This window comes from Schistocerca gregaria, unplaced genomic scaffold (genome assembly GCF_023897955.1).
Source record: "Schistocerca gregaria isolate iqSchGreg1 unplaced genomic scaffold, iqSchGreg1.2 ptg000747l, whole genome shotgun sequence".
Taxonomy (NCBI): domain Eukaryota; kingdom Metazoa; phylum Arthropoda; class Insecta; order Orthoptera; family Acrididae; genus Schistocerca; species Schistocerca gregaria.
In genome coordinates, this window is record NW_026062123.1 from 56,822 (window position 1) to 74,179 (window position 17,358).

General features: G+C 54.5%; 40 non-coding genes across 40 annotated transcripts; 8 read left to right on the plus strand and 32 right to left on the minus strand.

Moving 5' to 3' along the window:
* Positions 1 to 284: 284 nt before the first annotated feature.
* Positions 285 to 355, minus strand: Trnag-gcc (transfer RNA glycine (anticodon GCC)). Its single transcript has one exon. It is a non-coding gene; the product is annotated as a tRNA-Gly (tRNA).
* A 341-nt stretch (positions 356 to 696) lies between these two features.
* Trnag-ucc (transfer RNA glycine (anticodon UCC)) lies at positions 697 to 768 on the plus strand. Its single transcript has one exon. It is a non-coding gene; the product is annotated as a tRNA-Gly (tRNA).
* Positions 769 to 1,353: 585 nt separating this feature from the next.
* On the minus strand, positions 1,354 to 1,427 carry Trnai-aau (transfer RNA isoleucine (anticodon AAU)). The gene has a single exon. It is a non-coding gene; the product is annotated as a tRNA-Ile (tRNA).
* Positions 1,428 to 1,625: 198 nt separating this feature from the next.
* Positions 1,626 to 1,697, minus strand: Trnae-uuc (transfer RNA glutamic acid (anticodon UUC)). The gene has a single exon. It is a non-coding gene; the product is annotated as a tRNA-Glu (tRNA).
* A 296-nt stretch (positions 1,698 to 1,993) lies between these two features.
* On the minus strand, positions 1,994 to 2,066 carry Trnam-cau (transfer RNA methionine (anticodon CAU)). The gene has a single exon. It is a non-coding gene; the product is annotated as a tRNA-Met (tRNA).
* A 381-nt stretch (positions 2,067 to 2,447) lies between these two features.
* Trnag-gcc (transfer RNA glycine (anticodon GCC)) lies at positions 2,448 to 2,518 on the minus strand. Its single transcript has one exon. It is a non-coding gene; the product is annotated as a tRNA-Gly (tRNA).
* Positions 2,519 to 2,859: 341 nt separating this feature from the next.
* Positions 2,860 to 2,931, plus strand: Trnag-ucc (transfer RNA glycine (anticodon UCC)). The gene has a single exon. It is a non-coding gene; the product is annotated as a tRNA-Gly (tRNA).
* Positions 2,932 to 3,516: 585 nt separating this feature from the next.
* Trnai-aau (transfer RNA isoleucine (anticodon AAU)) lies at positions 3,517 to 3,590 on the minus strand. Its single transcript has one exon. It is a non-coding gene; the product is annotated as a tRNA-Ile (tRNA).
* Positions 3,591 to 3,788: 198 nt separating this feature from the next.
* Positions 3,789 to 3,860, minus strand: Trnae-uuc (transfer RNA glutamic acid (anticodon UUC)). The gene has a single exon. It is a non-coding gene; the product is annotated as a tRNA-Glu (tRNA).
* Positions 3,861 to 4,156: 296 nt separating this feature from the next.
* Trnam-cau (transfer RNA methionine (anticodon CAU)) lies at positions 4,157 to 4,229 on the minus strand. Its single transcript has one exon. It is a non-coding gene; the product is annotated as a tRNA-Met (tRNA).
* Positions 4,230 to 4,610: 381 nt separating this feature from the next.
* Trnag-gcc (transfer RNA glycine (anticodon GCC)) lies at positions 4,611 to 4,681 on the minus strand. The gene has a single exon. It is a non-coding gene; the product is annotated as a tRNA-Gly (tRNA).
* Positions 4,682 to 5,022: 341 nt separating this feature from the next.
* Trnag-ucc (transfer RNA glycine (anticodon UCC)) lies at positions 5,023 to 5,094 on the plus strand. Its single transcript has one exon. It is a non-coding gene; the product is annotated as a tRNA-Gly (tRNA).
* A 585-nt stretch (positions 5,095 to 5,679) lies between these two features.
* Trnai-aau (transfer RNA isoleucine (anticodon AAU)) lies at positions 5,680 to 5,753 on the minus strand. The gene has a single exon. It is a non-coding gene; the product is annotated as a tRNA-Ile (tRNA).
* A 198-nt stretch (positions 5,754 to 5,951) lies between these two features.
* On the minus strand, positions 5,952 to 6,023 carry Trnae-uuc (transfer RNA glutamic acid (anticodon UUC)). The gene has a single exon. It is a non-coding gene; the product is annotated as a tRNA-Glu (tRNA).
* A 296-nt stretch (positions 6,024 to 6,319) lies between these two features.
* On the minus strand, positions 6,320 to 6,392 carry Trnam-cau (transfer RNA methionine (anticodon CAU)). Its single transcript has one exon. It is a non-coding gene; the product is annotated as a tRNA-Met (tRNA).
* Positions 6,393 to 6,773: 381 nt separating this feature from the next.
* On the minus strand, positions 6,774 to 6,844 carry Trnag-gcc (transfer RNA glycine (anticodon GCC)). Its single transcript has one exon. It is a non-coding gene; the product is annotated as a tRNA-Gly (tRNA).
* Positions 6,845 to 7,185: 341 nt separating this feature from the next.
* Trnag-ucc (transfer RNA glycine (anticodon UCC)) lies at positions 7,186 to 7,257 on the plus strand. The gene has a single exon. It is a non-coding gene; the product is annotated as a tRNA-Gly (tRNA).
* Positions 7,258 to 7,842: 585 nt separating this feature from the next.
* On the minus strand, positions 7,843 to 7,916 carry Trnai-aau (transfer RNA isoleucine (anticodon AAU)). The gene has a single exon. It is a non-coding gene; the product is annotated as a tRNA-Ile (tRNA).
* Positions 7,917 to 8,114: 198 nt separating this feature from the next.
* Trnae-uuc (transfer RNA glutamic acid (anticodon UUC)) lies at positions 8,115 to 8,186 on the minus strand. Its single transcript has one exon. It is a non-coding gene; the product is annotated as a tRNA-Glu (tRNA).
* A 296-nt stretch (positions 8,187 to 8,482) lies between these two features.
* Trnam-cau (transfer RNA methionine (anticodon CAU)) lies at positions 8,483 to 8,555 on the minus strand. Its single transcript has one exon. It is a non-coding gene; the product is annotated as a tRNA-Met (tRNA).
* Positions 8,556 to 8,936: 381 nt separating this feature from the next.
* Positions 8,937 to 9,007, minus strand: Trnag-gcc (transfer RNA glycine (anticodon GCC)). The gene has a single exon. It is a non-coding gene; the product is annotated as a tRNA-Gly (tRNA).
* Positions 9,008 to 9,348: 341 nt separating this feature from the next.
* Positions 9,349 to 9,420, plus strand: Trnag-ucc (transfer RNA glycine (anticodon UCC)). Its single transcript has one exon. It is a non-coding gene; the product is annotated as a tRNA-Gly (tRNA).
* Positions 9,421 to 10,005: 585 nt separating this feature from the next.
* Positions 10,006 to 10,079, minus strand: Trnai-aau (transfer RNA isoleucine (anticodon AAU)). The gene has a single exon. It is a non-coding gene; the product is annotated as a tRNA-Ile (tRNA).
* Positions 10,080 to 10,277: 198 nt separating this feature from the next.
* On the minus strand, positions 10,278 to 10,349 carry Trnae-uuc (transfer RNA glutamic acid (anticodon UUC)). The gene has a single exon. It is a non-coding gene; the product is annotated as a tRNA-Glu (tRNA).
* Positions 10,350 to 10,645: 296 nt separating this feature from the next.
* Positions 10,646 to 10,718, minus strand: Trnam-cau (transfer RNA methionine (anticodon CAU)). The gene has a single exon. It is a non-coding gene; the product is annotated as a tRNA-Met (tRNA).
* A 381-nt stretch (positions 10,719 to 11,099) lies between these two features.
* Positions 11,100 to 11,170, minus strand: Trnag-gcc (transfer RNA glycine (anticodon GCC)). The gene has a single exon. It is a non-coding gene; the product is annotated as a tRNA-Gly (tRNA).
* Positions 11,171 to 11,511: 341 nt separating this feature from the next.
* Positions 11,512 to 11,583, plus strand: Trnag-ucc (transfer RNA glycine (anticodon UCC)). The gene has a single exon. It is a non-coding gene; the product is annotated as a tRNA-Gly (tRNA).
* Positions 11,584 to 12,168: 585 nt separating this feature from the next.
* On the minus strand, positions 12,169 to 12,242 carry Trnai-aau (transfer RNA isoleucine (anticodon AAU)). Its single transcript has one exon. It is a non-coding gene; the product is annotated as a tRNA-Ile (tRNA).
* Positions 12,243 to 12,440: 198 nt separating this feature from the next.
* On the minus strand, positions 12,441 to 12,512 carry Trnae-uuc (transfer RNA glutamic acid (anticodon UUC)). Its single transcript has one exon. It is a non-coding gene; the product is annotated as a tRNA-Glu (tRNA).
* A 296-nt stretch (positions 12,513 to 12,808) lies between these two features.
* Positions 12,809 to 12,881, minus strand: Trnam-cau (transfer RNA methionine (anticodon CAU)). Its single transcript has one exon. It is a non-coding gene; the product is annotated as a tRNA-Met (tRNA).
* Positions 12,882 to 13,262: 381 nt separating this feature from the next.
* On the minus strand, positions 13,263 to 13,333 carry Trnag-gcc (transfer RNA glycine (anticodon GCC)). The gene has a single exon. It is a non-coding gene; the product is annotated as a tRNA-Gly (tRNA).
* Positions 13,334 to 13,674: 341 nt separating this feature from the next.
* Positions 13,675 to 13,746, plus strand: Trnag-ucc (transfer RNA glycine (anticodon UCC)). Its single transcript has one exon. It is a non-coding gene; the product is annotated as a tRNA-Gly (tRNA).
* A 585-nt stretch (positions 13,747 to 14,331) lies between these two features.
* Trnai-aau (transfer RNA isoleucine (anticodon AAU)) lies at positions 14,332 to 14,405 on the minus strand. The gene has a single exon. It is a non-coding gene; the product is annotated as a tRNA-Ile (tRNA).
* A 198-nt stretch (positions 14,406 to 14,603) lies between these two features.
* Trnae-uuc (transfer RNA glutamic acid (anticodon UUC)) lies at positions 14,604 to 14,675 on the minus strand. Its single transcript has one exon. It is a non-coding gene; the product is annotated as a tRNA-Glu (tRNA).
* A 296-nt stretch (positions 14,676 to 14,971) lies between these two features.
* On the minus strand, positions 14,972 to 15,044 carry Trnam-cau (transfer RNA methionine (anticodon CAU)). Its single transcript has one exon. It is a non-coding gene; the product is annotated as a tRNA-Met (tRNA).
* Positions 15,045 to 15,425: 381 nt separating this feature from the next.
* On the minus strand, positions 15,426 to 15,496 carry Trnag-gcc (transfer RNA glycine (anticodon GCC)). Its single transcript has one exon. It is a non-coding gene; the product is annotated as a tRNA-Gly (tRNA).
* Positions 15,497 to 15,838: 342 nt separating this feature from the next.
* Trnag-ucc (transfer RNA glycine (anticodon UCC)) lies at positions 15,839 to 15,910 on the plus strand. The gene has a single exon. It is a non-coding gene; the product is annotated as a tRNA-Gly (tRNA).
* Positions 15,911 to 16,495: 585 nt separating this feature from the next.
* On the minus strand, positions 16,496 to 16,569 carry Trnai-aau (transfer RNA isoleucine (anticodon AAU)). Its single transcript has one exon. It is a non-coding gene; the product is annotated as a tRNA-Ile (tRNA).
* Positions 16,570 to 16,767: 198 nt separating this feature from the next.
* Positions 16,768 to 16,839, minus strand: Trnae-uuc (transfer RNA glutamic acid (anticodon UUC)). The gene has a single exon. It is a non-coding gene; the product is annotated as a tRNA-Glu (tRNA).
* Positions 16,840 to 17,135: 296 nt separating this feature from the next.
* Trnam-cau (transfer RNA methionine (anticodon CAU)) lies at positions 17,136 to 17,208 on the minus strand. Its single transcript has one exon. It is a non-coding gene; the product is annotated as a tRNA-Met (tRNA).
* Between the last annotated feature and the right edge of the window lie 150 nt (positions 17,209 to 17,358).

Sequence of the window (17,358 nt, forward strand, 5' to 3'; positions counted from 1 at the left end):
ACGTGCATTGCCGGCCCAGTTGATTGCGGTGTTGCTGCAGCTTTTGCAACGATAGGCAGCACTCCTTGTCGTTAAAGTTCAGTGCCTCGGAGGCACCTGGACACAGCAACTTGTGAGGCCAGGCCGACGCTAGTCTATAGAACATGATGCGAGCGTCCCAGTGGGGACCCGCCAGTGCTGCGTTCTCGGTTCTTCTCAAGGGAATCCAGCTATACATTCTTGTGGATCGTGCATGTCAAGCGCGCAAGCCACACGGCAGCATTACCGCGGGAAAAGCAAAATGATGCATCGGCCGGGAATCGAACCCGGGCCGCCCGCGTGGCAGGCGAGCATTCTACCACTGAACCACCGATGCTCCGGTCGGTATCAACTTCAAGCTGCTTCCCGAGCAGTTGTCTTAAGGGAAAGTGGGACTGTCGTCAAGCGCCATAGCATTCTGCCGAGAAGATGCTGCAGACGCTGAACCCTGCACTGTACTGCTTAAAATCGCCGCCAGAACGCCGTCCTCTGCGTACTCTTGCGTCGCCAGAGCCGACTCTTGCCAAAGGATGCGAAATGTGCGCGGATATGCTGTCCGAATGCGTCTGGATGTGCTCCCCTAGCCTACCTCGAAATGCGCCTGCCAGGTACCATCACCTTCGGCCGCTGCCGACAGGCGGGAAGCCGACACAGTGCGGCGCCGGGGCGCTCCCTTGTGCGGTGGTGGTGTAATGGTCAGCATAGTTGCCTTCCAAGCAGTTGATCCGGGTTCGATTCCCGGCCACCGCAGCAGGCTTTTAATTTCGCGTATGGGTACTTTTGCCACGCGCCTTGAAATTAATGTTTTGTTTTCCTCCCTGTTACTCGCTGCAGACCAGCCTGTAGTGTGTCTCGACTTGTCTCGACTTTGCTCGGCTGACGCGAGAGCTGACGCTCTCAAATCGGCCTATATCAAAACAACAAGCACGAGAAACGACTGAGAGAGGTAAGGAGAGGCGAGGCGATGGACACACAGCACGCCCCTTCATTTCACGGTGGCGTCTCCCTGACCGAATCGGGCTGTGGCTCCGAAAACAAAGGAGAAAGAAAAATAGGAAGTAAAACTGCCAACAGTACCCTGTGTTCCGATGCACTTACCCGCCCAAGTACTGACAAGGGCCAAAGTTGTTACGCATCGGCAATCGGACATTTCCTCTCATTTTCTCTTTATCGGTTGAGAACCAGTGTATCGAGCACACTATGGCCATTGGCGAGTGAATGCTGTAGCGCTTCCCGACAGGTCGGGTTCGGAACCTCTGTCAACTTCCACGCAGGGTGGTCATCACACTCGCCAGCTGAAATAGGCGCTGCCTTTTCGTAGTAGTAAATGCGTAGTGGCCCGTGGGGGGATCGAACCCACGACCTTCGCGTTATTAGCACGACGCTCTAACCAACTGAGCTAACGGGCCTCGACAGATGCAGTTGCTCAGGCCTACACTGGAACCGTGTGGCATGAAGCCATACACCATTTCTATGGCCGTCGTGTGTCTGCTTCCCTCGTCTATATTCTGCTGACTGTCACGAAACAGTAGCTATATTGCGAGCAGGACGGGAAACGGCAGCTCGGACAGCTCAAACTTGTCACGAGTAGTGTGGAAAAAATTCCGTTCCGGTACCGGGAATCGAACCCGGGCCTCCTGGGTGAAAGCCAGGTATCCTAGCCACTAGACCACACCGGATCTGTGCGTTTCTTCGACGGTTCGGACGGTCCCTTGGCGCATTTCGTGCCGAGTCCCGCGTCCGCGCCCATCTCTCTTTGCGAGCATCTTTGCGCATGCTGACTGGCAAGGCGCGCACCTCAAACGTCTCAGAGCAATGCTTTTGGCTTCATGCTCTGCTGGGAGAAGAGGAAAAGGGAAGCTGTAAGTAGCAATAACAGGAAGTAAACATTTTCCCGCTGAAGCGTTGTGGATAACAAACAAGAAATAAGTTGGGGCCCCAGCAACAGCACCACCATCAGTCACAGAAAATTAAATGCCCCGGGTGAGGATCGAACTCACGACCTTAAGATTATGAGACTTACGCGCTGCCTACTGCGCTACCGAGGCACCGGTGAACCGTTTGTCCTGGAAACTGGGTAAGTATCATACCGAATGTTAGACGTGAAGACACTGTACTTCCTGGATAACGTGTTCTGTTTGCTACACGTGCATTGCCGGCCCAGTTGATTGCGGTGTTGCTGCAGCTTTTGCAACGATAGGCAGCACTCCTTGTCGTTAAAGTTCAGTGCCTCGGAGGCACCTGGACACAGCAACTTGTGAGGCCAGGCCGACGCTAGTCTATAGAACATGATGCGAGCGTCCCAGTGGGGACCCGCCAGTGCTGCGTTCTCGGTTCTTCTCAAGGGAATCCAGCTATACATTCTTGTGGATCGTGCATGTCAAGCGCGCAAGCCACACGGCAGCATTACCGCGGGAAAAGCAAAATGATGCATCGGCCGGGAATCGAACCCGGGCCGCCCGCGTGGCAGGCGAGCATTCTACCACTGAACCACCGATGCTCCGGTCGGTATCAACTTCAAGCTGCTTCCCGAGCAGTTGTCTTAAGGGAAAGTGGGACTGTCGTCAAGCGCCATAGCATTCTGCCGAGAAGATGCTGCAGACGCTGAACCCTGCACTGTACTGCTTAAAATCGCCGCCAGAACGCCGTCCTCTGCGTACTCTTGCGTCGCCAGAGCCGACTCTTGCCAAAGGATGCGAAATGTGCGCGGATATGCTGTCCGAATGCGTCTGGATGTGCTCCCCTAGCCTACCTCGAAATGCGCCTGCCAGGTACCATCACCTTCGGCCGCTGCCGACAGGCGGGAAGCCGACACAGTGCGGCGCCGGGGCGCTCCCTTGTGCGGTGGTGGTGTAATGGTCAGCATAGTTGCCTTCCAAGCAGTTGATCCGGGTTCGATTCCCGGCCACCGCAGCAGGCTTTTAATTTCGCGTATGGGTACTTTTGCCACGCGCCTTGAAATTAATATTTTGTTTTCCTCCCTGTTACTCGCTGCAGACCAGCCTGTAGTGTGTCTCGACTTGTCTCGACTTTGCTCGGCTGACGCGAGAGCTGACGCTCTCAAATCGGCCTATATCAAAACAACAAGCACGAGAAACGACTGAGAGAGGTAAGGAGAGGCGAGGCGATGGACACACAGCACGCCCCTTCATTTCACGGTGGCGTCTCCCTGACCGAATCGGGCTGTGGCTCCGAAAACAAAGGAGAAAGAAAAATAGGAAGTAAAACTGCCAACAGTACCCTGTGTTCCGATGCACTTACCCGCCCAAGTACTGACAAGGGCCAAAGTTGTTACGCATCGGCAATCGGACATTTCCTCTCATTTTCTCTTTATCGGTTGAGAACCAGTGTATCGAGCACACTATGGCCATTGGCGAGTGAATGCTGTAGCGCTTCCCGACAGGTCGGGTTCGGAACCTCTGTCAACTTCCACGCAGGGTGGTCATCACACTCGCCAGCTGAAATAGGCGCTGCCTTTTCGTAGTAGTAAATGCGTAGTGGCCCGTGGGGGGATCGAACCCACGACCTTCGCGTTATTAGCACGACGCTCTAACCAACTGAGCTAACGGGCCTCGACAGATGCAGTTGCTCAGGCCTACACTGGAACCGTGTGGCATGAAGCCATACACCATTTCTATGGCCGTCGTGTGTCTGCTTCCCTCGTCTATATTCTGCTGACTGTCACGAAACAGTAGCTATATTGCGAGCAGGACGGGAAACGGCAGCTCGGACAGCTCAAACTTGTCACGAGTAGTGTGGAAAAAATTCCGTTCCGGTACCGGGAATCGAACCCGGGCCTCCTGGGTGAAAGCCAGGTATCCTAGCCACTAGACCACACCGGATCTGTGCGTTTCTTCGACGGTTCGGACGGTCCCTTGGCGCATTTCGTGCCGAGTCCCGCGTCCGCGCCCATCTCTCTTTGCGAGCATCTTTGCGCATGCTGACTGGCAAGGCGCGCACCTCAAACGTCTCAGAGCAATGCTTTTGGCTTCATGCTCTGCTGGGAGAAGAGGAAAAGGGAAGCTGTAAGTAGCAATAACAGGAAGTAAACATTTTCCCGCTGAAGCGTTGTGGATAACAAACAAGAAATAAGTTGGGGCCCCAGCAACAGCACCACCATCAGTCACAGAAAATTAAATGCCCCGGGTGAGGATCGAACTCACGACCTTAAGATTATGAGACTTACGCGCTGCCTACTGCGCTACCGAGGCACCGGTGAACCGTTTGTCCTGGAAACTGGGTAAGTATCATACCGAATGTTAGACGTGAAGACACTGTACTTCCTGGATAACGTGTTCTGTTTGCTACACGTGCATTGCCGGCCCAGTTGATTGCGGTGTTGCTGCAGCTTTTGCAACGATAGGCAGCACTCCTTGTCGTTAAAGTTCAGTGCCTCGGAGGCACCTGGACACAGCAACTTGTGAGGCCAGGCCGACGCTAGTCTATAGAACATGATGCGAGCGTCCCAGTGGGGACCCGCCAGTGCTGCGTTCTCGGTTCTTCTCAAGGGAATCCAGCTATACATTCTTGTGGATCGTGCATGTCAAGCGCGCAAGCCACACGGCAGCATTACCGCGGGAAAAGCAAAATGATGCATCGGCCGGGAATCGAACCCGGGCCGCCCGCGTGGCAGGCGAGCATTCTACCACTGAACCACCGATGCTCCGGTCGGTATCAACTTCAAGCTGCTTCCCGAGCAGTTGTCTTAAGGGAAAGTGGGACTGTCGTCAAGCGCCATAGCATTCTGCCGAGAAGATGCTGCAGACGCTGAACCCTGCACTGTACTGCTTAAAATCGCCGCCAGAACGCCGTCCTCTGCGTACTCTTGCGTCGCCAGAGCCGACTCTTGCCAAAGGATGCGAAATGTGCGCGGATATGCTGTCCGAATGCGTCTGGATGTGCTCCCCTAGCCTACCTCGAAATGCGCCTGCCAGGTACCATCACCTTCGGCCGCTGCCGACAGGCGGGAAGCCGACACAGTGCGGCGCGGGGGCGCTCCCTTGTGCGGTGGTGGTGTAATGGTCAGCATAGTTGCCTTCCAAGCAGTTGATCCGGGTTCGATTCCCGGCCACTGCAGCAGGCTTTTAATTTCGCGTATGGGTACTTTTGCCACGCGCCTTGAAATTAATGTTTTGTTTTCCTCCCTGTTACTCGCTGCAGACCAGCCTGTAGTGTGTCTCGACTTGTCTCGACTTTGCTCGGCTGACGCGAGAGCTGACGCTCTCAAATCGGCCTATATCAAAACAACAAGCACGAGAAACGACTGAGAGAGGTAAGGAGAGGCGAGGCGATGGACACACAGCACGCCCCTTCATTTCACGGTGGCGTCTCCCTGACCGAATCGGGCTGTGGCTCCGAAAACAAAGGAGAAAGAAAAATAGGAAGTAAAACTGCCAACAGTACCCTGTGTTCCGATGCACTTACCCGCCCAAGTACTGACAAGGGCCAAAGTTGTTACGCATCGGCAATCGGACATTTCCTCTCATTTTCTCTTTATCGGTTGAGAACCAGTGTATCGAGCACACTATGGCCATTGGCGAGTGAATGCTGTAGCGCTTCCCGACAGGTCGGGTTCGGAACCTCTGTCAACTTCCACGCAGGGTGGTCATCACACTCGCCAGCTGAAATAGGCGCTGCCTTTTCGTAGTAGTAAATGCGTAGTGGCCCGTGGGGGGATCGAACCCACGACCTTCGCGTTATTAGCACGACGCTCTAACCAACTGAGCTAACGGGCCTCGACAGATGCAGTTGCTCAGGCCTACACTGGAACCGTGTGGCATGAAGCCATACACCATTTCTATGGCCGTCGTGTGTCTGCTTCCCTCGTCTATATTCTGCTGACTGTCACGAAACAGTAGCTATATTGCGAGCAGGACGGGAAACGGCAGCTCGGACAGCTCAAACTTGTCACGAGTAGTGTGGAAAAAATTCCGTTCCGGTACCGGGAATCGAACCCGGGCCTCCTGGGTGAAAGCCAGGTATCCTAGCCACTAGACCACACCGGATCTGTGCGTTTCTTCGACGGTTCGGACGGTCCCTTGGCGCATTTCGTGCCGAGTCCCGCGTCCGCGCCCATCTCTCTTTGCGAGCATCTTTGCGCATGCTGACTGGCAAGGCGCGCACCTCAAACGTCTCAGAGCAATGCTTTTGGCTTCATGCTCTGCTGGGAGAAGAGGAAAAGGGAAGCTGTAAGTAGCAATAACAGGAAGTAAACATTTTCCCGCTGAAGCGTTGTGGATAACAAACAAGAAATAAGTTGGGGCCCCAGCAACAGCACCACCATCAGTCACAGAAAATTAAATGCCCCGGGTGAGGATCGAACTCACGACCTTAAGATTATGAGACTTACGCGCTGCCTACTGCGCTACCGAGGCACCGGTGAACCGTTTGTCCTGGAAACTGGGTAAGTATCATACCGAATGTTAGACGTGAAGACACTGTACTTCCTGGATAACGTGTTCTGTTTGCTACACGTGCATTGCCGGCCCAGTTGATTGCGGTGTTGCTGCAGCTTTTGCAACGATAGGCAGCACTCCTTGTCGTTAAAGTTCAGTGCCTCGGAGGCACCTGGACACAGCAACTTGTGAGGCCAGGCCGACGCTAGTCTATAGAACATGATGCGAGCGTCCCAGTGGGGACCCGCCAGTGCTGCGTTCTCGGTTCTTCTCAAGGGAATCCAGCTATACATTCTTGTGGATCGTGCATGTCAAGCGCGCAAGCCACACGGCAGCATTACCGCGGGAAAAGCAAAATGATGCATCGGCCGGGAATCGAACCCGGGCCGCCCGCGTGGCAGGCGAGCATTCTACCACTGAACCACCGATGCTCCGGTCGGTATCAACTTCAAGCTGCTTCCCGAGCAGTTGTCTTAAGGGAAAGTGGGACTGTCGTCAAGCGCCATAGCATTCTGCCGAGAAGATGCTGCAGACGCTGAACCCTGCACTGTACTGCTTAAAATCGCCGCCAGAACGCCGTCCTCTGCGTACTCTTGCGTCGCCAGAGCCGACTCTTGCCAAAGGATGCGAAATGTGCGCGGATATGCTGTCCGAATGCGTCTGGATGTGCTCCCCTAGCCTACCTCGAAATGCGCCTGCCAGGTACCATCACCTTCGGCCGCTGCCGACAGGCGGGAAGCCGACACAGTGCGGCGCCGGGGCGCTCCCTTGTGCGGTGGTGGTGTAATGGTCAGCATAGTTGCCTTCCAAGCAGTTGATCCGGGTTCGATTCCCGGCCACCGCAGCAGGCTTTTAATTTCGCGTATGGGTACTTTTGCCACGCGCCTTGAAATTAATGTTTTGTTTTCCTCCCTGTTACTCGCTGCAGACCAGCCTGTAGTGTGTCTCGACTTGTCTCGACTTTGCTCGGCTGACGCGAGAGCTGACGCTCTCAAATCGGCCTATATCAAAACAACAAGCACGAGAAACGACTGAGAGAGGTAAGGAGAGGCGAGGCGATGGACACACAGCACGCCCCTTCATTTCACGGTGGCGTCTCCCTGACCGAATCGGGCTGTGGCTCCGAAAACAAAGGAGAAAGAAAAATAGGAAGTAAAACTGCCAACAGTACCCTGTGTTCCGATGCACTTACCCGCCCAAGTACTGACAAGGGCCAAAGTTGTTACGCATCGGCAATCGGACATTTCCTCTCATTTTCTCTTTATCGGTTGAGAACCAGTGTATCGAGCACACTATGGCCATTGGCGAGTGAATGCTGTAGCGCTTCCCGACAGGTCGGGTTCGGAACCTCTGTCAACTTCCACGCAGGGTGGTCATCACACTCGCCAGCTGAAATAGGCGCTGCCTTTTCGTAGTAGTAAATGCGTAGTGGCCCGTGGGGGGATCGAACCCACGACCTTCGCGTTATTAGCACGACGCTCTAACCAACTGAGCTAACGGGCCTCGACAGATGCAGTTGCTCAGGCCTACACTGGAACCGTGTGGCATGAAGCCATACACCATTTCTATGGCCGTCGTGTGTCTGCTTCCCTCGTCTATATTCTGCTGACTGTCACGAAACAGTAGCTATATTGCGAGCAGGACGGGAAACGGCAGCTCGGACAGCTCAAACTTGTCACGAGTAGTGTGGAAAAAATTCCGTTCCGGTACCGGGAATCGAACCCGGGCCTCCTGGGTGAAAGCCAGGTATCCTAGCCACTAGACCACACCGGATCTGTGCGTTTCTTCGACGGTTCGGACGGTCCCTTGGCGCATTTCGTGCCGAGTCCCGCGTCCGCGCCCATCTCTCTTTGCGAGCATCTTTGCGCATGCTGACTGGCAAGGCGCGCACCTCAAACGTCTCAGAGCAATGCTTTTGGCTTCATGCTCTGCTGGGAGAAGAGGAAAAGGGAAGCTGTAAGTAGCAATAACAGGAAGTAAACATTTTCCCGCTGAAGCGTTGTGGATAACAAACAAGAAATAAGTTGGGGCCCCAGCAACAGCACCACCATCAGTCACAGAAAATTAAATGCCCCGGGTGAGGATCGAACTCACGACCTTAAGATTATGAGACTTACGCGCTGCCTACTGCGCTACCGAGGCACCGGTGAACCGTTTGTCCTGGAAACTGGGTAAGTATCATACCGAATGTTAGACGTGAAGACACTGTACTTCCTGGATAACGTGTTCTGTTTGCTACACGTGCATTGCCGGCCCAGTTGATTGCGGTGTTGCTGCAGCTTTTGCAACGATAGGCAGCACTCCTTGTCGTTAAAGTTCAGTGCCTCGGAGGCACCTGGACACAGCAACTTGTGAGGCCAGGCCGACGCTAGTCTATAGAACATGATGCGAGCGTCCCAGTGGGGACCCGCCAGTGCTGCGTTCTCGGTTCTTCTCAAGGGAATCCAGCTATACATTCTTGTGGATCGTGCATGTCAAGCGCGCAAGCCACACGGCAGCATTACCGCGGGAAAAGCAAAATGATGCATCGGCCGGGAATCGAACCCGGGCCGCCCGCGTGGCAGGCGAGCATTCTACCACTGAACCACCGATGCTCCGGTCGGTATCAACTTCAAGCTGCTTCCCGAGCAGTTGTCTTAAGGGAAAGTGGGACTGTCGTCAAGCGCCATAGCATTCTGCCGAGAAGATGCTGCAGACGCTGAACCCTGCACTGTACTGCTTAAAATCGCCGCCAGAACGCCGTCCTCTGCGTACTCTTGCGTCGCCAGAGCCGACTCTTGCCAAAGGATGCGAAATGTGCGCGGATATGCTGTCCGAATGCGTCTGGATGTGCTCCCCTAGCCTACCTCGAAATGCGCCTGCCAGGTACCATCACCTTCGGCCGCTGCCGACAGGCGGGAAGCCGACACAGTGCGGCGCCGGGGCGCTCCCTTGTGCGGTGGTGGTGTAATGGTCAGCATAGTTGCCTTCCAAGCAGTTGATCCGGGTTCGATTCCCGGCCACCGCAGCAGGCTTTTAATTTCGCGTATGGGTACTTTTGCCACGCGCCTTGAAATTAATGTTTTGTTTTCCTCCCTGTTACTCGCTGCAGACCAGCCTGTAGTGTGTCTCGACTTGTCTCGACTTTGCTCGGCTGACGCGAGAGCTGACGCTCTCAAATCGGCCTATATCAAAACAACAAGCACGAGAAACGACTGAGAGAGGTAAGGAGAGGCGAGGCGATGGACACACAGCACGCCCCTTCATTTCACGGTGGCGTCTCCCTGACCGAATCGGGCTGTGGCTCCGAAAACAAAGGAGAAAGAAAAATAGGAAGTAAAACTGCCAACAGTACCCTGTGTTCCGATGCACTTACCCGCCCAAGTACTGACAAGGGCCAAAGTTGTTACGCATCGGCAATCGGACATTTCCTCTCATTTTCTCTTTATCGGTTGAGAACCAGTGTATCGAGCACACTATGGCCATTGGCGAGTGAATGCTGTAGCGCTTCCCGACAGGTCGGGTTCGGAACCTCTGTCAACTTCCACGCAGGGTGGTCATCACACTCGCCAGCTGAAATAGGCGCTGCCTTTTCGTAGTAGTAAATGCGTAGTGGCCCGTGGGGGGATCGAACCCACGACCTTCGCGTTATTAGCACGACGCTCTAACCAACTGAGCTAACGGGCCTCGACAGATGCAGTTGCTCAGGCCTACACTGGAACCGTGTGGCATGAAGCCATACACCATTTCTATGGCCGTCGTGTGTCTGCTTCCCTCGTCTATATTCTGCTGACTGTCACGAAACAGTAGCTATATTGCGAGCAGGACGGGAAACGGCAGCTCGGACAGCTCAAACTTGTCACGAGTAGTGTGGAAAAAATTCCGTTCCGGTACCGGGAATCGAACCCGGGCCTCCTGGATGAAAGCCAGGTATCCTAGCCACTAGACCACACCGGATCTGTGCGTTTCTTCGACGGTTCGGACGGTCCCTTGGCGCATTTCGTGCCGAGTCCCGCGTCCGCGCCCATCTCTCTTTGCGAGCATCTTTGCGCATGCTGACTGGCAAGGCGCGCACCTCAAACGTCTCAGAGCAATGCTTTTGGCTTCATGCTCTGCTGGGAGAAGAGGAAAAGGGAAGCTGTAAGTAGCAATAACAGGAAGTAAACATTTTCCCGCTGAAGCGTTGTGGATAACAAACAAGAAATAAGTTGGGGCCCCAGCAACAGCACCACCATCAGTCACAGAAAATTAAATGCCCCGGGTGAGGATCGAACTCACGACCTTAAGATTATGAGACTTACGCGCTGCCTACTGCGCTACCGAGGCACCGGTGAACCGTTTGTCCTGGAAACTGGGTAAGTATCACACCGAATGTTAGACGTGAAGACACTGTACTTCCTGGATAACGTGTTCTGTTTGCTACACGTGCATTGCCGGCCCAGTTGATTGCGGTGTTGCTGCAGCTTTTGCAACGATAGGCAGCACTCCTTGTCGTTAAAGTTCAGTGCCTCGGAGGCACCTGGACACAGCAACTTGTGAGGCCAGGCCGACGCTAGTCTATAGAACATGATGCGAGCGTCCCAGTGGGGACCCGCCAGTGCTGCGTTCTCGGTTCTTCTCAAGGGAATCCAGCTATACATTCTTGTGGATCGTGCATGTCAAGCGCGCAAGCCACACGGCAGCATTACCGCGGGAAAAGCAAAATGATGCATCGGCCGGGAATCGAACCCGGGCCGCCCGCGTGGCAGGCGAGCATTCTACCACTGAACCACCGATGCTCCGGTCGGTATCAACTTCAAGCTGCTTCCCGAGCAGTTGTCTTAAGGGAAAGTGGGACTGTCGTCAAGCGCCATAGCATTCTGCCGAGAAGATGCTGCAGACGCTGAACCCTGCACTGTACTGCTTAAAATCGCCGCCAGAACGCCGTCCTCTGCGTACTCTTGCGTCGCCAGAGCCGACTCTTGCCAAAGGATGCGAAATGTGCGCGGATATGCTGTCCGAATGCGTCTGGATGTGCTCCCCTAGCCTACCTCGAAATGCGCCTGCCAGGTACCATCACCTTCGGCCGCTGCCGACAGGCGGGAAGCCGACACAGTGCGGCGCCGGGGCGCTCCCTTGTGCGGTGGTGGTGTAATGGTCAGCATAGTTGCCTTCCAAGCAGTTGATCCGGGTTCGATTCCCGGCCACCGCAGCAGGCTTTTAATTTCGCGTATGGGTACTTTTGCCACGCGCCTTGAAATTAATGTTTTGTTTTCCTCCCTGTTACTCGCTGCAGACCAGCCTGTAGTGTGTCTCGACTTGTCTCGACTTTGCTCGGCTGACGCGAGAGCTGACGCTCTCAAATCGGCCTATATCAAAACAACAAGCACGAGAAACGACTGAGAGAGGTAAGGAGAGGCGAGGCGATGGACACACAGCACGCCCCTTCATTTCACGGTGGCGTCTCCCTGACCGAATCGGGCTGTGGCTCCGAAAACAAAGGAGAAAGAAAAATAGGAAGTAAAACTGCCAACAGTACCCTGTGTTCCGATGCACTTACCCGCCCAAGTACTGACAAGGGCCAAAGTTGTTACGCATCGGCAATCGGACATTTCCTCTCATTTTCTCTTTATCGGTTGAGAACCAGTGTATCGAGCACACTATGGCCATTGGCGAGTGAATGCTGTAGCGCTTCCCGACAGGTCGGGTTCGGAACCTCTGTCAACTTCCACGCAGGGTGGTCATCACACTCGCCAGCTGAAATAGGCGCTGCCTTTTCGTAGTAGTAAATGCGTAGTGGCCCGTGGGGGGATCGAACCCACGACCTTCGCGTTATTAGCACGACGCTCTAACCAACTGAGCTAACGGGCCTCGACAGATGCAGTTGCTCAGGCCTACACTGGAACCGTGTGGCATGAAGCCATACACCATTTCTATGGCCGTCGTGTGTCTGCTTCCCTCGTCTATATTCTGCTGACTGTCACGAAACAGTAGCTATATTGCGAGCAGGACGGGAAACGGCAGCTCGGACAGCTCAAACTTGTCACGAGTAGTGTGGAAAAAATTCCGTTCCGGTACCGGGAATCGAACCCGGGCCTCCTGGGTGAAAGCCAGGTATCCTAGCCACTAGACCACACCGGATCTGTGCGTTTCTTCGACGGTTCGGACGGTCCCTTGGCGCATTTCGTGCCGAGTCCCGCGTCCGCGCCCATCTCTCTTTGCGAGCATCTTTGCGCATGCTGACTGGCAAGGCGCGCACCTCAAACGTCTCAGAGCAATGCTTTTGGCTTCATGCTCTGCTGGGAGAAGAGGAAAAGGGAAGCTGTAAGTAGCAATAACAGGAAGTAAACATTTTCCCGCTGAAGCGTTGTGGATAACAAACAAGAAATAAGTTGGGGCCCCAGCAACAGCACCACCATCAGTCACAGAAAATTAAATGCCCCGGGTGAGGATCGAACTCACGACCTTAAGATTATGAGACTTACGCGCTGCCTACTGCGCTACCGAGGCACCGGTGAACCGTTTGTCCTGGAAACTGGGTAAGTATCATACCGAATGTTAGACGTGAAGACACTGTACTTCCTGGATAACGTGTTCTGTTTGCTACACGTGCATTGCCGGCCCAGTTGATTGCGGTGTTGCTGCAGCTTTTGCAACGATAGGCAGCACTCCTTGTCGTTAAAGTTCAGTGCCTCGGAGGCACCTGGACACAGCAACTTGTGAGGCCAGGCCGACGCTAGTCTATAGAACATGATGCGAGCGTCCCAGTGGGGACCCGCCAGTGCTGCGTTCTCGGTTCTTCTCAAGGGAATCCAGCTATACATTCTTGTGGATCGTGCATGTCAAGCGCGCAAGCCACACGGCAGCATTACCGCGGGAAAAGCAAAATGATGCATCGGCCGGGAATCGAACCCGGGCCGCCCGCGTGGCAGGCGAGCATTCTACCACTGAACCACCGATGCTCCGGTCGGTATCAACTTCAAGCTGCTTCCCGAGCAGTTGTCTTAAGGGAAAGTGGGACTGTCGTCAAGCGCCATAGCATTCTGCCGAGAAGATGCTGCAGACGCTGAACCCTGCACTGTACTGCTTAAAATCGCCGCCAGAACGCCGTCCTCTGCGTACTCTTGCGTCGCCAGAGCCGACTCTTGCCAAAGGATGCGAAATGTGCGCGGATATGCTGTCCGAATGCGTCTGGATGTGCTCCCCTAGCCTACCTCGAAATGCGCCTGCCAGGTACCATCACCTTCGGCCGCTGCCGACAGGCGGGAAGCCGACACAGTGCGGCGCCGGGGCGCTCCCTTGTGCGGTGGTGGTGTAATGGTCAGCATAGTTGCCTTCCAAGCAGTTGATCCGGGTTCGATTCCCGGCCACCGCAGCAGGCTTTTAATTTCGCGTATGGGTACTTTTGCCACGCGCCTTGAAATTAATGTTTTGTTTTCCTCCCTGTTACTCGCTGCAGACCAGCCTGTAGTGTGTCTCGACTTGTCTCGACTTTGCTCGGCTGACGCGAGAGCTGACGCTCTCAAATCGGCCTATATCAAAACAACAAGCACGAGAAACGACTGAGAGAGGTAAGGAGAGGCGAGGCGATGGACACACAGCACGCCCCTTCATTTCACGGTGGCGTCTCCCTGACCGAATCGGGCTGTGGCTCCGAAAACAAAGGAGAAAGAAAAATAGGAAGTAAAACTGCCAACAGTACCCTGTGTTCCGATGCACTTACCCGCCCAAGTACTGACAAGGGCCAAAGTTGTTACGCATCGGCAATCGGACATTTCCTCTCATTTTCTCTTTATCGGTTGAGAACCAGTGTATCGAGCACACTATGGCCATTGGCGAGTGAATGCTGTAGCGCTTCCCGACAGGTCGGGTTCGGAACCTCTGTCAACTTCCACGCAGGGTGGTCATCACACTCGCCAGCTGAAATAGGCGCTGCCTTTTCGTAGTAGTAAATGCGTAGTGGCCCGTGGGGGGATCGAACCCACGACCTTCGCGTTATTAGCACGACGCTCTAACCAACTGAGCTAACGGGCCTCGACAGATGCAGTTGCTCAGGCCTACACTGGAACCGTGTGGCATGAAGCCATACACCATTTCTATGGCCGTCGTGTGTCTGCTTCCCTCGTCTATATTCTGCTGACTGTCACGAAACAGTAGCTATATTGCGAGCAGGACGGGAAACGGCAGCTCGGACAGCTCAAACTTGTCACGAGTAGTGTGGAAAAAATTCCGTTCCGGTACCGGGAATCGAACCCGGGCCTCCTGGGTGAAAGCCAGGTATCCTAGCCACTAGACCACACCGGATCTGTGCGTTTCTTCGACGGTTCGGACGGTCCCTTGGCGCATTTCGTGCCGAGTCCCGCGTCCGCGCCCATCTCTCTTTGCGAGCATCTTTGCGCATGCTGACTGGCAAGGCGCGCACCTCAAACGTCTCAGAGCAATGCTTTTGGCTTCATGCTCTGCTGGGAGAAGAGGAAAAGGGAAGCTGTAAGTAGCAATAACAGGAAGTAAACATTTTCCCGCTGAAGCGTTGTGGATAACAAACAAGAAATAAGTTGGGGCCCCAGCAACAGCACCACCATCAGTCACAGAAAATTAAATGCCCCGGGTGAGGATCGAACTCACGACCTTAAGATTATGAGACTTACGCGCTGCCTACTGCGCTACCGAGGCACCGGTGAACCGTTTGTCCTGGAAACTGGGTAAGTATCATACCGAATGTTAGACGTGAAGACACTGTACTTCCTGGATAACGTGTTCTGTTTGCTACACGTGCATTGCCGGCCCAGTTGATTGCGGTGTTGCTGCAGCTTTTGCAACGATAGGCAGCACTCCTTGTCGTTAAAGTTCAGTGCCTCGGAGGCACCTGGACACAGCAACTTGTGAGGCCAGGCCGACGCTAGTCTATAGAACATGATGCGAGCGTCCCAGTGGGGACCCGCCAGTGCTGCGTTCTCGGTTCTTCTCAAGGGAATCCAGCTATACATTCTTGTGGATCGTGCATGTCAAGCGCGCAAGCCACACGGCAGCATTACCGCGGGAAAAGCAAAATGATGCATCGGCCGGGAATCGAACCCGGGCCGCCCGCGTGGCAGGCGAGCATTCTACCACTGAACCACCGATGCTCCGGTCGGTATCAACTTCAAGCTGCTTCCCGAGCAGTTGTCTTAAGGGAAAGTGGGACTGTCGTCAAGCGCCATAGCATTCTGCCGAGAAGATGCTGCAGACGCTGAACCCTGCACTGTACTGCTTAAAATCGCCGCCAGAACGCCGTCCTCTGCGTACTCTTGCGTCGCCAGAGCCGACTCTTGCCAAAGGATGCGAAATGTGCGCGGATATGCTGTCCGAATGCGTCTGGGATGTGCTCCCCTAGCCTACCTCGAAATGCGCCTGCCAGGTACCATCACCTTCGGCCGCTGCCGACAGGCGGGAAGCCGACACAGTGCGGCGCCGGGGCGCTCCCTTGTGCGGTGGTGGTGTAATGGTCAGCATAGTTGCCTTCCAAGCAGTTGATCCGGGTTCGATTCCCGGCCACCGCAGCAGGCTTTTAATTTCGCGTATGGGTACTTTTGCCACGCGCCTTGAAATTAATGTTTTGTTTTCCTCCCTGTTACTCGCTGCAGACCAGCCTGTAGTGTGTCTCGACTTGTCTCGACTTTGCTCGGCTGACGCGAGAGCTGACGCTCTCAAATCGGCCTATATCAAAACAACAAGCACGAGAAACGACTGAGAGAGGTAAGGAGAGGCGAGGCGATGGACACACAGCACGCCCCTTCATTTCACGGTGGCGTCTCCCTGACCGAATCGGGCTGTGGCTCCGAAAACAAAGGAGAAAGAAAAATAGGAAGTAAAACTGCCAACAGTACCCTGTGTTCCGATGCACTTACCCGCCCAAGTACTGACAAGGGCCAAAGTTGTTACGCATCGGCAATCGGACATTTCCTCTCATTTTCTCTTTATCGGTTGAGAACCAGTGTATCGAGCACACTATGGCCATTGGCGAGTGAATGCTGTAGCGCTTCCCGACAGGTCGGGTTCGGAACCTCTGTCAACTTCCACGCAGGGTGGTCATCACACTCGCCAGCTGAAATAGGCGCTGCCTTTTCGTAGTAGTAAATGCGTAGTGGCCCGTGGGGGGATCGAACCCACGACCTTCGCGTTATTAGCACGACGCTCTAACCAACTGAGCTAACGGGCCTCGACAGATGCAGTTGCTCAGGCCTACACTGGAACCGTGTGGCATGAAGCCATACACCATTTCTATGGCCGTCGTGTGTCTGCTTCCCTCGTCTATATTCTGCTGACTGTCACGAAACAGTAGCTATATTGCGAGCAGGACGGGAAACGGCAGCTCGGACAGCTCAAACTTGTCACGAGTAGTGTGGAAAAAATTCCGTTCCGGTACCGGGAATCGAACCCGGGCCTCCTGGGTGAAAGCCAGGTATCCTAGCCACTAGACCACACCGGATCTGTGCGTTTCTTCGACGGTTCGGACGGTCCCTTGGCGCATTTCGTGCCGAGTCCCGCGTCCGCGCCCATCTCTCTTTGCGAGCATCTTTGCGCATGCTGACTGGCAAGGCGCGCACCTCAAACGTCTCAGAGCAATGCTTTTGGCTTCATGCTCTGCTGGGAGAAGAGGAAAAGGGAAGCTGTAAGTAGCAATAACAGGAAGTAAACATTTTCCCGCTGAAGCGTTGTGGATAACAAACAAGAAATAAGTTGGGGCCCCAGCAACAGCACCACCATCAGTCACAGAAAATTAAATGCCCCGGGTGAGGATCGAACTCACGACCTTAAGATTATGAGACTTACGCGCTGCCTACTGCGCTACCGAGGCACCGGTGAACCGTTTGTCCTGGAAACTGGGTAAGTATCACACCGAATGTTAGACGTGAAGACACTGTACTTCCTGGATAACGTGTTCTGTTTGCTACACGTGCATTGCCGGCCCAGTTGATTGCGGTGTTGCTGCAGCTTTTGCAACGAT